The sequence below is a fragment of the Mustela nivalis genome (assembly GCF_964662115.1).
Source record: "Mustela nivalis genome assembly, chromosome: 3".
Classification (NCBI taxonomy): domain Eukaryota; kingdom Metazoa; phylum Chordata; class Mammalia; order Carnivora; family Mustelidae; genus Mustela; species Mustela nivalis.
The window spans coordinates 5,200,025-5,212,851 of NC_139022.1; positions in this window are offsets into that span (position 1 = coordinate 5,200,025).

Here is a 12,827-nt window from a genome sequence, read left to right on the forward strand (position 1 = left end):
CCACCAGGTGAGTTCTCTGGTGTTGGGAAAGGGTCCACTTCTGGCTGAAGGCTATGCCTCAGTGATGGGAGACACGGGGTTTGTACTGTGTGATTTCTGTGGTGCTGAGAAAGATGGGTGCTCTGGGTAGAGGCAGGTCCCCTGTGATGACAGACACAGGTTTCTCTGCTCTGCATTGTCTGGTGTCTCCAGATGTGAGAGCTGTATCTAACGGCAAATTCCACGCATTTGCCAGGGTTCCCGCCGGTGTGAATCATTGGATGCTGGCTAAGGGTGTGGCTGGACTAAATGTTTTCCCCTGAAGTTGGCATTCAACCGGTTTCTGTGTGTGGGAACATGCCCATGGCCTCGAAGGGATGCATACTGCTGCAAGCTCTGGTACAGCAATCCCATCACATGGCTTCTACCCCTTATGAGGTCCTGGGCATGAATAAGAGCAGAGTGCTCTGAATGAAGGGTCTCCCACCTTTGTTCCATTCCTAAGGTGCCTCCCAGTGGTCTTGCTGTGTACAGATGTGAGCACTGCCCTGGGATCGTTTCCCCCATGCGTGTCATGTCTACTTTCCTCAGAAGGGTGAGTTCTCTCATGTCTTCTGAGGTTAGAGCCCCGACCAAAGGCTCTCCAACACTGGGGTGATGTGTGTGCTGCAATCCAGGATGAACAAACTCTGATGTCACTGGCACCAGGGACACATGGCTGAAGGTTCTTCCACATTGTCAGTAAATACAAGGTTTTTCTTCCCAGGACACAACACACATGGAGTGAGGCGAGGGACGTGAGACATCTCCCTCCTGTGCTCCAGCATTGGCTGGGTTCCTGGGCAGTGTGAACCCTCTGCTAATGGCCAGAACAGGAGGGGCTGTGGAAGGATTTCTCACTGATGTTCCTCCCTTCCTGATTCAACATCCACATTCCAGCCCCTTCCTTCAGGAATAGTCTCTGCAAGCCACTTGTAGTCAGGTGAGGGTTACTTTCTCGAATTCAGATAGATCTTTCTACATGGTAGCCTCAATCCCACGTCCACTGATGATTAAATTTTAGATGTTTCAGTTTCAAAGACTATGCCAGTGAGTCGTGTTGAAGCCAGTGACTTTTACAGACACTCAGGCGGTGGCTTGACTAGAGGCCCATTTCAGCCATGAAATGAAACTCTTCAGATTTCTGGTGGGACAGCCCATATGCTCAGGGTCTTGGAAGACAGGAGATTGTGGGGAAAGCTTAGCATAGCCCATGTCCAGCTGTAGTGTGGAAGGCCAGGGTTCATGACCCTGAAGCTTCCCATTGACTTGCAGATTAGCAGACCTTTGAGATGCCCCTGTGTGGGTATCCCTTCATCCTTTATAATAGGGAATGTATTGCCATGAGATCCTCTGTCTTCTACACACATAATGAGTCACAGAACACTATGTCAAAAAGTACTGAAGTGCTGTATGAGGACTAACAGAACAGAACGAAAGGTGGAAAGAGGGAGAGGGGGGAAGGAATACAAAGAACAAAAACATCATGCAGAGAAGGAAAGAAGGGAGGGAGGGTGGGTGGGCTTGAAAAAGTGAGATGAGATACTTGTAGAGAGGCATTAGGGGAAAGAAAATTTTTGAAAGTTGTGAGGCAAACATCTGAGAGTTAAGATATAAGTTTGATGACAAAGGATAGAAATGGCGTCCTCTACTCAGGAGCCAAAACCTGTTATAGGGTATTGGTGATGTGATCCTATGGACCAGATAAACATGCAAGAGAGAGAAAGTGATCATGGCATGCTGGGGAGTTTCGGATGGGCAACCCCAACCACGCCGAGGACTGAAAGAGATGCTATGTGCTGTTTTCAGTGCAAGAATCACAAAAGTGTCCTGTCCTCAGAGGACACAGAATGTGCAGTGGATTAGGTGGATGGATTTGGAAGAGTTGACAGAAATGGGCCCGTGTTGCAGGGTTGTTTCTACAGGAGGCCTACAAGAGACAGGACTGATGTAGGAAAGATGTTAGAGTTCAAGGACGGTGGTCAAGAAGGAAGTCTTGAGATGGCTTTGCCAGCAGAAGGTGCTTTTTATTAAAGCACGGGGACACGACCCATGAGTAGAAAGGGTTGCTTGCTGGGGTTGTGACAGGAGGCTGACTCTCTGGGATGGCATTGGTGGAGGTCAGGCAAAAGGGAGGTTTTTCAAGAAGGTTGCAGCAGGACAGAGGGCACCCAGGATACAGGAGGCTTTTATCTTGTCAAGTGAAGATGGTTTTTCCTTCTAGGAAGGCATTAATTGACAGATGATGGGGAGCTTCCTGGAGGAATGTTATCTTCCTCCTCTCCCAGGTCCTTCTCAAGGGACTGCAGGTTTGAAAAGAAACTCTGTCTTATGGACATTTCCTTTGGCCTCAGCCTTCCTCATTGTCATGGAGGGGAGGGAGATGTTAGGGCTTCAGGAAATGAAGTTTCGGGTCTCTCAAAGTTAGGTAGCCTATTGACAAGCTAGGATCTTCCTTGAAAATCACTAGGACATTTGTAAACTGAGGGAAACTCAGGTCTTGCAGTGTTTTGATTTCTCTTTGTGAAGAATTTGTTTTTTTTCCCCTTTCCTTGGCTTTAGTTAGGGCATCCAGAGTACATGAGGAATGTCACCCATAACACATGTTGTGGAGGGGTGGTGTGGCATGCCACCTTCTGCTTTGTCCTCAGCTAGCCTTATCCTCCCTCCCCATGTCCTCCTGAACAGTTTAGACCCTTCAGTCATTAAATTTGTTGAAGTAGGACGGTCTTTTCTTTTGTATTTTTTTCCTGCTGAATAGGGGCGTAGAGCTGTCCCAGCCTCCAGGTCACTACTGGTTATTTGTGCGCCTCTATGTGTAAGAGTTGTGAATTGCAGAGACCGCTGAGAGCAAGGGAGAACTTCTGTTTGAATTTTCCTGAGTAGACAGGACCATCTGTCCTCTGGAAGTTACTGTAGTGAAGAATTTCTGGCACCACCCAGGGAATTTGTCAAGTCCTGGCCTCTTGTTTATTGGGAGGGTTTTGATCACTGCTTCAATCTCATTACTATATATCAGTCTATTCAGGTTTCCAGTTTCTTCCTGGTTCAATTTTGGAAGTTTATAGTTTTCGAGGAATGCATCCATTTCATCTAGGTTGCTTAACTTATTGGCATATAACTGTTGATAATTTCTGATGATTGTTTCTATTTCTTTGGTGTTAGATGTGATCTCTCCCCTTTCATTCATAATTTTATTAATTTGGGCCTTCTCTCTTTTCTTTTGGATTAGTTTGGCCGATAGTTTATTGATCTTATTGATTCTTTAAAGAAAAAAACAGCTTCTAGTTTCATTGATGAATTCTACTGTATCTCTAGTTTCTATCACATTACCTCTGCTCTAATCTTGATTATTTCCCGTCTTTTGTGTGAAGTCGATTTGATTTGTTGTTGATTCTCCAGTTCTTAAAGATGTAGAGACAGCTGGTGTATTTTGGACTTTTCCATTTTCTTGAGGGAGGTTTGGAATGCTATGTATTTACCCTTTAGGACTGCCTTTGCTGTATCCCATAGGTTTTGGACCAAAGTGTCTTCATTCTTATTGGTTTCCATGAATTGTTGCAGTTCTTCTTTGATCTCCTGGTTGATCCAAGCATTCTTAAGCGAGGTGGTCTTCAGCTTCCAGATGTTTCAATTCCTTCCAAATTTTTCCTTGTGGTTGAGCTGCAGTTTCAAAGCAATGTGATCTGAGAATATTCAGGGAATAATCTCAATCTTTTAGTATCAGTTGATCCCTGATTTGTGACAGATGTGATCTATTCTGGAGAAGGTTCCATGTGTACTTGAGAAGAATGAATATTCTGTTGTTTTAGGGTGGAATGTTCTGTATATATCTGTGAGGTCCATCTGGTCCAATGTGTCATTCAATGCTCTTGTTTCCTTATTGATTTTCTGCTTGGATGCTCTATTACTGAGAGAGGCATGTTAAGATCTCCTACTATTAATGCATTCATATCAATATGAGTCTTTATCTTGATTAACAGTTTTCTTATGTAATTGCCTGCTCCCATATTGGGGGCATAAATATTTACAATTGTTAGATATACTTGGTGGATAGTCCCTTTAAGGATGATGTAGTGTCCTTCTGTATCTCTGAATATAGTCTTTAGTTTAAAATCTAATTTATCTGATATGAGAATCACTACCCCAGTCTTCTTTTGAGGCCCATTGGCATGAAAGATGCTTCTCCATCCCTTCACTTTCAGTCTGGTGTATCTTTAGTTTCAAAATGGGTCTCTTGTAGACAACATATGGATGGGTCCTGTCGTTTTAACCCATCTGCAACCCTGTATTGTTTTATGGGCACATTTAGGCCATTCACGTTGAGAGTGATTATTGAGAGATATGTTTTTATTGACATCGTGTTACCTGTGAAGTTTTTGTTTCTATAGATTGTCTCCATATATTTCTGTTTAATGCTATTATTGGGCTTTTTCCTCTTTTATAGAACCCCTGTTAATATTTCCTGCAGTGTCGGCTTGGTGGTTGCATAGTCTTTTAGGCCTTGTCGGTCTTGGAAACTCTTTATTTCTCTATCCATTTTGAATGTCAGTCTTGCTGGATAAAGTATTCTTGGCTGCATGTTCTTCTCATTCAGTCCTAAATATATCTTGCCAGCCCTTTATGGCTTTCCAGGTCTCTGTAAACAGGTCTGACATTATTCTGATGGGCTTTTCTCTGTATATAAGGATCTTCTTTGTCTTAGCTGCTTTCAAGAGGTTCTGCCTACAATTATAATTCTTCATTCTTACTATTAGGTGTCTTGAGGACTTTCGAGAATCTGTAGTCTTGGGGGGATACCGTTCGGCCTCTAGTACATGAATGCTGGTTCCATTCATGAGATTCGGAAAATTTTCATGAAGAACTTGTTCCACTATATATTCTAGACTTCTTTCTTTCTCTTCCCCTTCAGGGATTCCAATAATTATGATGTTGGAGCGTTTAATGGCATCATTTATTTCCCTGAATCTGTTTTTGTGGCTTCTAAGCTGTTTGTTCCAGGCTTTCTCCTGATCCTTTCTCTGTATCTGTTTGTCCTCCAGATCACTAGTTCTATCTTCTGTCTCAGTTACTCTAGCTTTGAGAGAATTTAGATTAGATTGGAACTCATTGAGAGCACAGTGAAGCTCATTCCTGGTAACTTTCAGCTCTTCCCTAACATTGGAAGCATGATCTCTGGTCGTTTTTAGTTCAGCCCTAATCAATTCCATTTGGTCACCCATGGCATTCTCAAACCTACCTATTGCTTGGATAATTGTTAGCCTGAATTAACTTTCCAACATATTGTCTATGTTGATAGCCATTAGCTCTGTTGCAGAACGTCCATCCTCTGTATTTTTCTTCTGTTGGGCAATCCTCCTCCTAGTCATTTTGGTGGGAGATGGGTGAACGGGTGTAGCTGGATGTATAGACTGTGGTGCAGTCAAGGTGCACCCTGGAATGTTTCTGAGCAATCAGGATTCCCCCACCCAAATGAGGAAAAAGAAAAGGAAAAGAAAAAAAAAGACAGGAACGAAAGGTGAGATAAAAGAGAAGGTTCAGCCCAAATGGGCCCCAAGGTAAGATTTATGAAGTATACAAACAAAAACAGACAAACAAAAAGACTGATTTATATACTATCAGGACAAACACAAAAACACAGAAATACTGGTGGAAGAAAAAGATGGGAGAGTGGTTGTAAATTCTCAGTGTGATTCTTCCTGGATGTATCTTGCTATCTTTGTTAAAGGACTCAACTTTCCTAAGATAAAGGAGGATTAGAAATTGGTTTACCTATAGGTGTGGCATTGATTGGGGAAAGGGGATTACCTTGAAGTTTAACTATATGAATATTAGAAAATAAAAATTAAAAAAGGAATAAACTAGACTAAACTAAACTAAAATAAAAAAAAAGAAATTAAAAAAATAGAAATGCAAAAGGAAAACACAGGTGTATGTATCAAAAAGTTCAGGTTAGAAGGTTATTATGGAATTTGATGTACTGGACATCACACTGTGATGGTAAATAGGTTAAAAAATTATCTATATAATAATAAAAATTATCTATATAAAAAAATGAGCCAGAAGAGTGGGAACAAATTCATAATAAAAATTGTCCTATGAAGTAGTGGTGGTTGTTCTCTTGTCGTCTTTTTGTTTTCTTCCTTTCCTGATTGATTTTCTGGGGGAGGGGCCTGCCACGTGGGTTTTCAGTCAATGATGTTCTCTGAGTTAAGTCCTCCCACTCCCCTCAAGGGGACGGGCTCTGAGGAAACTGGTTTTTCAGGCTTTTGTTCTCTGGAGTTTTTTATATTTGTTCACTTTTGTTTTTCTCTCTTGCCTTGACAGGTTTTGACAGTTTTTGTAGGTTTAGAGGAAAGCAAACTGAACCCTGACATCCCTCTCAGAGAGAAGCCTCAGTCTGGTGGCAGAGCCCAAATAAATCCCCCCTTGGCCACTGTCAGAGCAGGTTCCCAGTCGCGGTCCCTCGGGACTCAGGATTTTTTGCTTGTACCCAAAATCATGGCAGTGGTGGCTGTCTGGGCAGCTTCAGACTGCCAGAGAAGTTCCAAGCAGCGATCGCACACTGAGATTTTCAGGCTGGGAGTGCCTGGTCTTTCCAGGTCCCAGAGCACAGGGCTGGCGCCTATAATCACCTCTCTCAGGGGAGGGCATGGGGCACGATTCAGACTCTGATGGTATGGTAGGGCACTCGCGTGGGAACTGCAATAAGGCTGTGCTTCTGTTGGCTGGCAAAGCTCCCAGCCCCTCACAGGAGCCTGGCCCCATGCGCTCTCAGGTGCACTGGTGGTTCAGGGACCAAGACCTGGTTTCTCTGCCGCACTCTCTTGGCTCTATGCCAGGGGTGGCTGTCCTGGGTCTGGGGACTTAAGCCTTTGACTCTAATACCCCAATTCCCGTAATTTCCCCCCAGTGATCCTTTGCTCTTTTTGAGTGCTTTCTACCAGACTCCCAAGTTAATGCTGGTCCCCAGATGCAGGGCACTCTCCTATTGGGATATTACTTTCTAATGGGTCGCCTCTGGTGGCTCCCTCCCCCTTTTGTTTATCTTCCGATATCAGTCCGACTTTTCCACTTTGCTTTACCTGCCCACTGTCGTCTTCTGCTCTGGTAGAGATCCAGACGTGTATAATTCTGATCTCAGGCTGATTTCGTGGGTGGTCAGAGTTCTTTGGAAGGTAATCAGTTCACTTTAGGGTACAGGTTGAAAGGACGCCTCCTCCGACTTCCCTGCCATCTTGTCTTCCACTACATAATTCTTAAAGGGACTATCCACCAAGATGATGTAAAAATTATAAATATCGGGAAGCCTGGGTGGCTCAGTTGGTTGGGCAGCTGCCTGCGGCTCAGGTCATGATCCTGGCGTTCTGGGATCAAGTCCCACATCGGGCTCCTTGCTCCACGGGGAGCCTGCTTCTCCCTCTGACTCTGCCTGCCACTCTGTCTGCCTGTGCTTGCGCGCTCTCTCTCTCTCTCTGACTAAATAAATTAAAAAGAAAAAATTAATCATGGCAAAGCTTCACCCTTAAAAAAAAAATTATAAATATCTATGTCCCCAATATGGGAGGAGCCAATTACAGAGAAAACTGTTAATCAAGATAATGATTCATATTGATATGAATACATTAATAGTAGGAAATCTTAACACACCTTCTCAGAAATAGATCATCAAAGCAGAAAATCAATAAAGAAATAAGAGTATGGAATGACACATTGGACTAGATGGACCTCATAGATGTATACAGAACATTCCACCCTAAAACAACAGAATACTCATTCTTCTCAAGTGCCCATGGAATCTTCTCCAGAATTGACCACATACTGGGTAACAAATCAGGACTCAACTGATACCAAAAGACTGAGATTATTTCCTGCACATTCTCAGATCACAATGCTTTGAAACTGGAGCTCAATCACAAGAAAAAATTTCGAAGGAACTCAAACACCTGGAACCTAAAGGTCACTTTGCTTAAGAATGCTTGGATCAACCAGGATCTTGGATCAACCATTTCTTCAAAGAAGAACAGAAACAATTCATGGAAACCAATGGGAATGAAGACACTTTGGTCCAACACCTATGGGATACAGCAAAGGCGGTCCTAAGGGGGAAATACATAGCCTTCCAAGCCTCTCTCAAAAAAATTGAAAAATCCAATCACAGCAGTTGTCTCTACACCTTAAAGAACTGGAGAATCAATAACAAATCAAACCAACTCCACACATAAGAAAGGAAATCATCAATATTAGAGCAGAGATCAATGAGTTAGAAACCAGAGATGCAGTAGAATGTATCAATGAAACTAGAAGCTGTGTTTTTGAAAGACTCAATAAAATTGATAAACCATTGGCTACACTAATCCCAAAGAAAAGGGAGAAAGCCCAAATTCATAAAATTATGAATGAAAAGGGAGAGATCACAACTAATACCAAGGAAGTAGAAACAATCATCAGAAGTTATTATCAACAGTTATATGCCAATAAGCTAAGCAACCTAGATGAAATGGATGCATTCCTAAAAAAATATAAACTCCCAAAATTGAACCAGGAAGAAATTGACAACCTGAATAGACCAATATCTAGTAACAAGATTGAAGCAGTGATCAAAAACTTCCCAAAAAACAAGAGCCCAGGACCTGATGGATTCCCTGGGGAATTCTACCAAACATCCAACGAAGAAATAACACCTATTCTCCTGAAGCTGTTTCAAAAAATTGAAGTAGAAGGAAAACTTCCAGACTCTTTCTATGAAGCCAGCATTACCTTGATCCCCAAACCAGGCAAACACCTCCTGAAAAGGAGAATTTCAGACCAATATAACTGATGAATATGGATGCTAAGATTCTCAACAAGATCCTAGCAAACAGGATCCAACAGCACATTAAAAAGATTATCCACCATGACCAGGTGGGATTCATCCCTGGGCTACAAGGATGGTTCAACATTTGCAAATCAATCAATATGATAGAAGAAATTAATATGAGAAGAGAGAAGAACTACATGGTCCTTTCATTTGATGCAGAAAAAGCATTTGACAAAATCCAGCATCTGTTCCTGATTAAAATGCTTCAAAATATAAGGATAGAGGGAACATTCCTGAAATTCATCAAATCTGTCTATGAAAGACCCATGGCAAATATCATCCTCAATGGGAAAAAGCTTGAAGCCTTCCCTTTGAGATCAGTAACACGACAAGGATGCACACTCTCACCACTCTTGTTCAACATAGTATTAGAAGTCCTAGCAACAGCAATCAGACAACAAAGAGAAATAAAAGGTATCCAAATTGGCAATGAAGAAGTCAAACTCTCTCTCTTTGCAGATTACTTGATTCTTTGTATGGAAAACCCAAAAGACTCACCCCCAAACTACTAGAACTCATACAGCAATTCAGCAACGTGGCAGGATACAAAGTCAATGTACAGAAATCAGTGGATTTCTTATACAGTAACAATGAAAATACTAAAAGGGAAATTAGAGAATAGATTCCATTTACTATAGCACCAAGAACCATAAGATACCTGGGAATAAACCTAACCAAAGAGGTAAAAGAACTGTACTCGAGAAACTACAGAACATTCATGAAAGAAATTGAAGAAGACACAAAAAGATGGAAGAGCATTCTATGTTCTTGGATCAGAAGAATAACCATTGTTAAAATGTCTTTGCATCCTAGGGCAGTCTATACTTTTAATGCCATTCCGATCAAAATTCCACCGTATTTTTTGAAGAGCTGGAGCAAATAATCCAAAAATTTGTATGAAATCAGAAGAGACCCCGAATTGCTAAGGAAATGTTGAAAAACAAAAATAATACTGGCAGCATCATGTTACCTGATTTCAAGCTTTACTACAAAGCTGTGATCACCAACACAGCATGGTACTGGCATAAAAACGGGCACATAGACCAGTGGAAGAGAATAGAGAACCCAGATATGGACCCTCAACTCTATGGTCATGTAATCTTCGAAAAAACAGGAAAAAATATACAGTGGAAAGAAGACAGTCTCTTCAATGAATGGTGCTGTAAAAACTGGGCAGCTATAGGTAGAAGAATGAAACTCCACCATTCTCTTACACCGTACACAATGATAAACTCAAAATGGATAAAAAAACCTCAGTGTGAGACAGGAATCCATCAGAATCCTGAGGAGAGCATAGGCAGTAATCTCTTCGATATCAGCCACAGCAACTTCTCTCAAGATATGTCTCCAAAGGCAAAGGAAACAAAAGCGAAGATGAACTTTTGGGACTTCATCAAAATCAAAAGCTTCTGCACAGCAAAGGAAACAGTCAAGAAAACAAAGAGGCAACCCATTGAATGGGAGAAGATATTTGCAAATGACTGTACAGTCAAAAGGTTGATATTCAGAATCTATAAAGAACTCCTCAAACTCAACACACACAAAACAATCATATCAAAAAATGGGCAGAAGATATGAACAGACACTTCTCCAATGAAGACATAAAGCTATCAGACACATGAAAAAATGTTCATCATCGCTAGCCTTCAGGGAGATTCAAATTAAAACCACATTGAGATATCACCTCACACCAGTTAGAATGACCAAAATTAGCAAGACAGGAAAGAACATGTGTTGGAGGGGATGTGGAGAAAGGGGAACCCTCTTCCACTGTTGGTGGGAATGCATATTGGTGCAGCCTCTTTGCAGAACAGTGTGGAAATTCCACAAGTAATTAAAAATAGAGCTTCCCTATGATCCTGCATTTGCACTCCTGGTTATTTACCCCAAATATACAGATGTAGTGAAAGGAAGGGCCATCTTTACCCCAATGTTTATAGCAGCAATGGCCATGGTCGCCAAACTGTGGAAAGAATCAAGATGCCCTTCAATGGACGAATGGATAAGGAAGATGTGGTCCATATGAACTATGGAGTATTATGCCTCCCTCAGAATGGATGAATACCAACTTTTGTAGCAACGTGGATGGGAGTATAATTGATTATGATGAATGAAGTAAGTCAAGCAGAGAGAGTCAATTATCATATGGTTTCACTTATTTGTGGAGCATAACAAATAGCATGGAGGACAAGGGGAGATGGAGAGGAGAAGGGAGTTGAGGGAAATTGGAAGGGGAGATGAACCACGAGAGACTATGGACTCTGAAAAAGAATTTGAGGGTTTTGAAGGGGCAGGGTGGGAAATTGGGGGAACCAGGTGGTCGGTATTATAGAGGGCACAGATTTCATGGAGCTGGGTGTGTTGCGAAAACAATGAATACTGTTACGCTGAAAAGAAATAAAAAATTGAAAATAATCCTGTACAAAAAAGAACTCTGTGATCTATTAAATGATCATGGTTAAAACACAAAAGACTCTTAATCTCAAGAAACAAACTGAGGGTTGTTGGGGGGTTTGGGAGGGTGAATAGAGTGGCTGGGCTATGGACACTGGGGAGGGTATGTGCTATGGTGAGCGCTGTGACGTGTGTAAGACTTATGATTCACATACTTGTACCCTTGAAGCAAATAATATACTATGTTAATTTAAAAAAAAAGTAAGATACAGCCGTGAGATAAAGTTAGTATATATAGTTGCTTCATTCTGAAAAACTTGCTTTGCAATATCCTTTTATCAATTAAAAGTAGTGATGGATGATATAGATAGTTTATTCTCTGTGTAACACACAAAATAAAATTTGTAGAGCTCTAAAATATAATAATACTTTAACAATGCAGCGTGGTGATAGATGATGACTACATTCATCATGGTAAGCATCAAGTAATGTACAAAATTGTCAAATCACTGTATTGTCCATCTGAAACTAATATAACATAGTATGTTAATGATACTACAGTATTTTTCCTAAAAAAATTAAAAATCAAATAAAAAGTACAGTAGTAGTGCTATGGGTGATTGGAATGTGAAAGGGACATTTCTTAGTCTAACGAGTTTGTGTCTATAAACATAATGTGGAAATGTTTGGGATCTTGTGTTTTCTGGAGTGAGTTGAGCAGTAGCTTACATTTGCTAGAATGGGGGAGTCTCCCCCTCCCACAGTCACTAGAGTTTTCATATATGAGGGCTAGGTATCATTGGGAAATTCAGATATGTGAAATTAACTGAAAACTGAGAAGAAACATTTTATCTGTGGTAAGCTCATTGACAGCTTCTAGGAAAGGCATTTATTTCAGTTGAATGTTAAGAAAGCTCCAACTGACAGGAGCCATGTGTTAAAATACCCTTATTAGATTTTCTTTTAAAAAATGCATTTTATTGGGCACCTTGGTGGCTCAGTTGATTAAGCATCAAACTCTTGGTTTTGGCTCAGGTCATGATCTCAGGGTTTTGAGATCAAGACTTATGTGGGGCTGCCTGCTCAGCATGGGGTCTGTTTAGATTTCTCTTCCTCTCCCTCTGCCTCTGACCCTCATCCAACTCATGCACATGCACATCTGTCCCTACTTCTCTAAAATAAATAAAGGAAAATCTTCTAAAATGTGTTTTCTTCATTTTTGAGATTTTTTATATCTGGATTTTCCTATAAAATTGATCATTTTAAGTGTTGGAAAGTAGTTAACATTAACTATGTTGAAGGCAAAGAAAGGTGTCTATGCAATGAGATCCAAAACCTTATTTGCAATCTCTGGCCTGCACAAAGTGATGAAGAAGAAAAGAGTAAGAAATCTCATTACACACCAGCTAAGGCTGGTTAACAAAAATGTTTAGTTCAGCCAGTAAGCTTGGTAACAATTATCAGTATGGGATTGGAGGAAAGGAAATAGTTGTCACCAATCTGGAGGTTTTGTTATGTGGGTTTTGCAGACAGTCAAGAGATGGAAAGAAAGCTG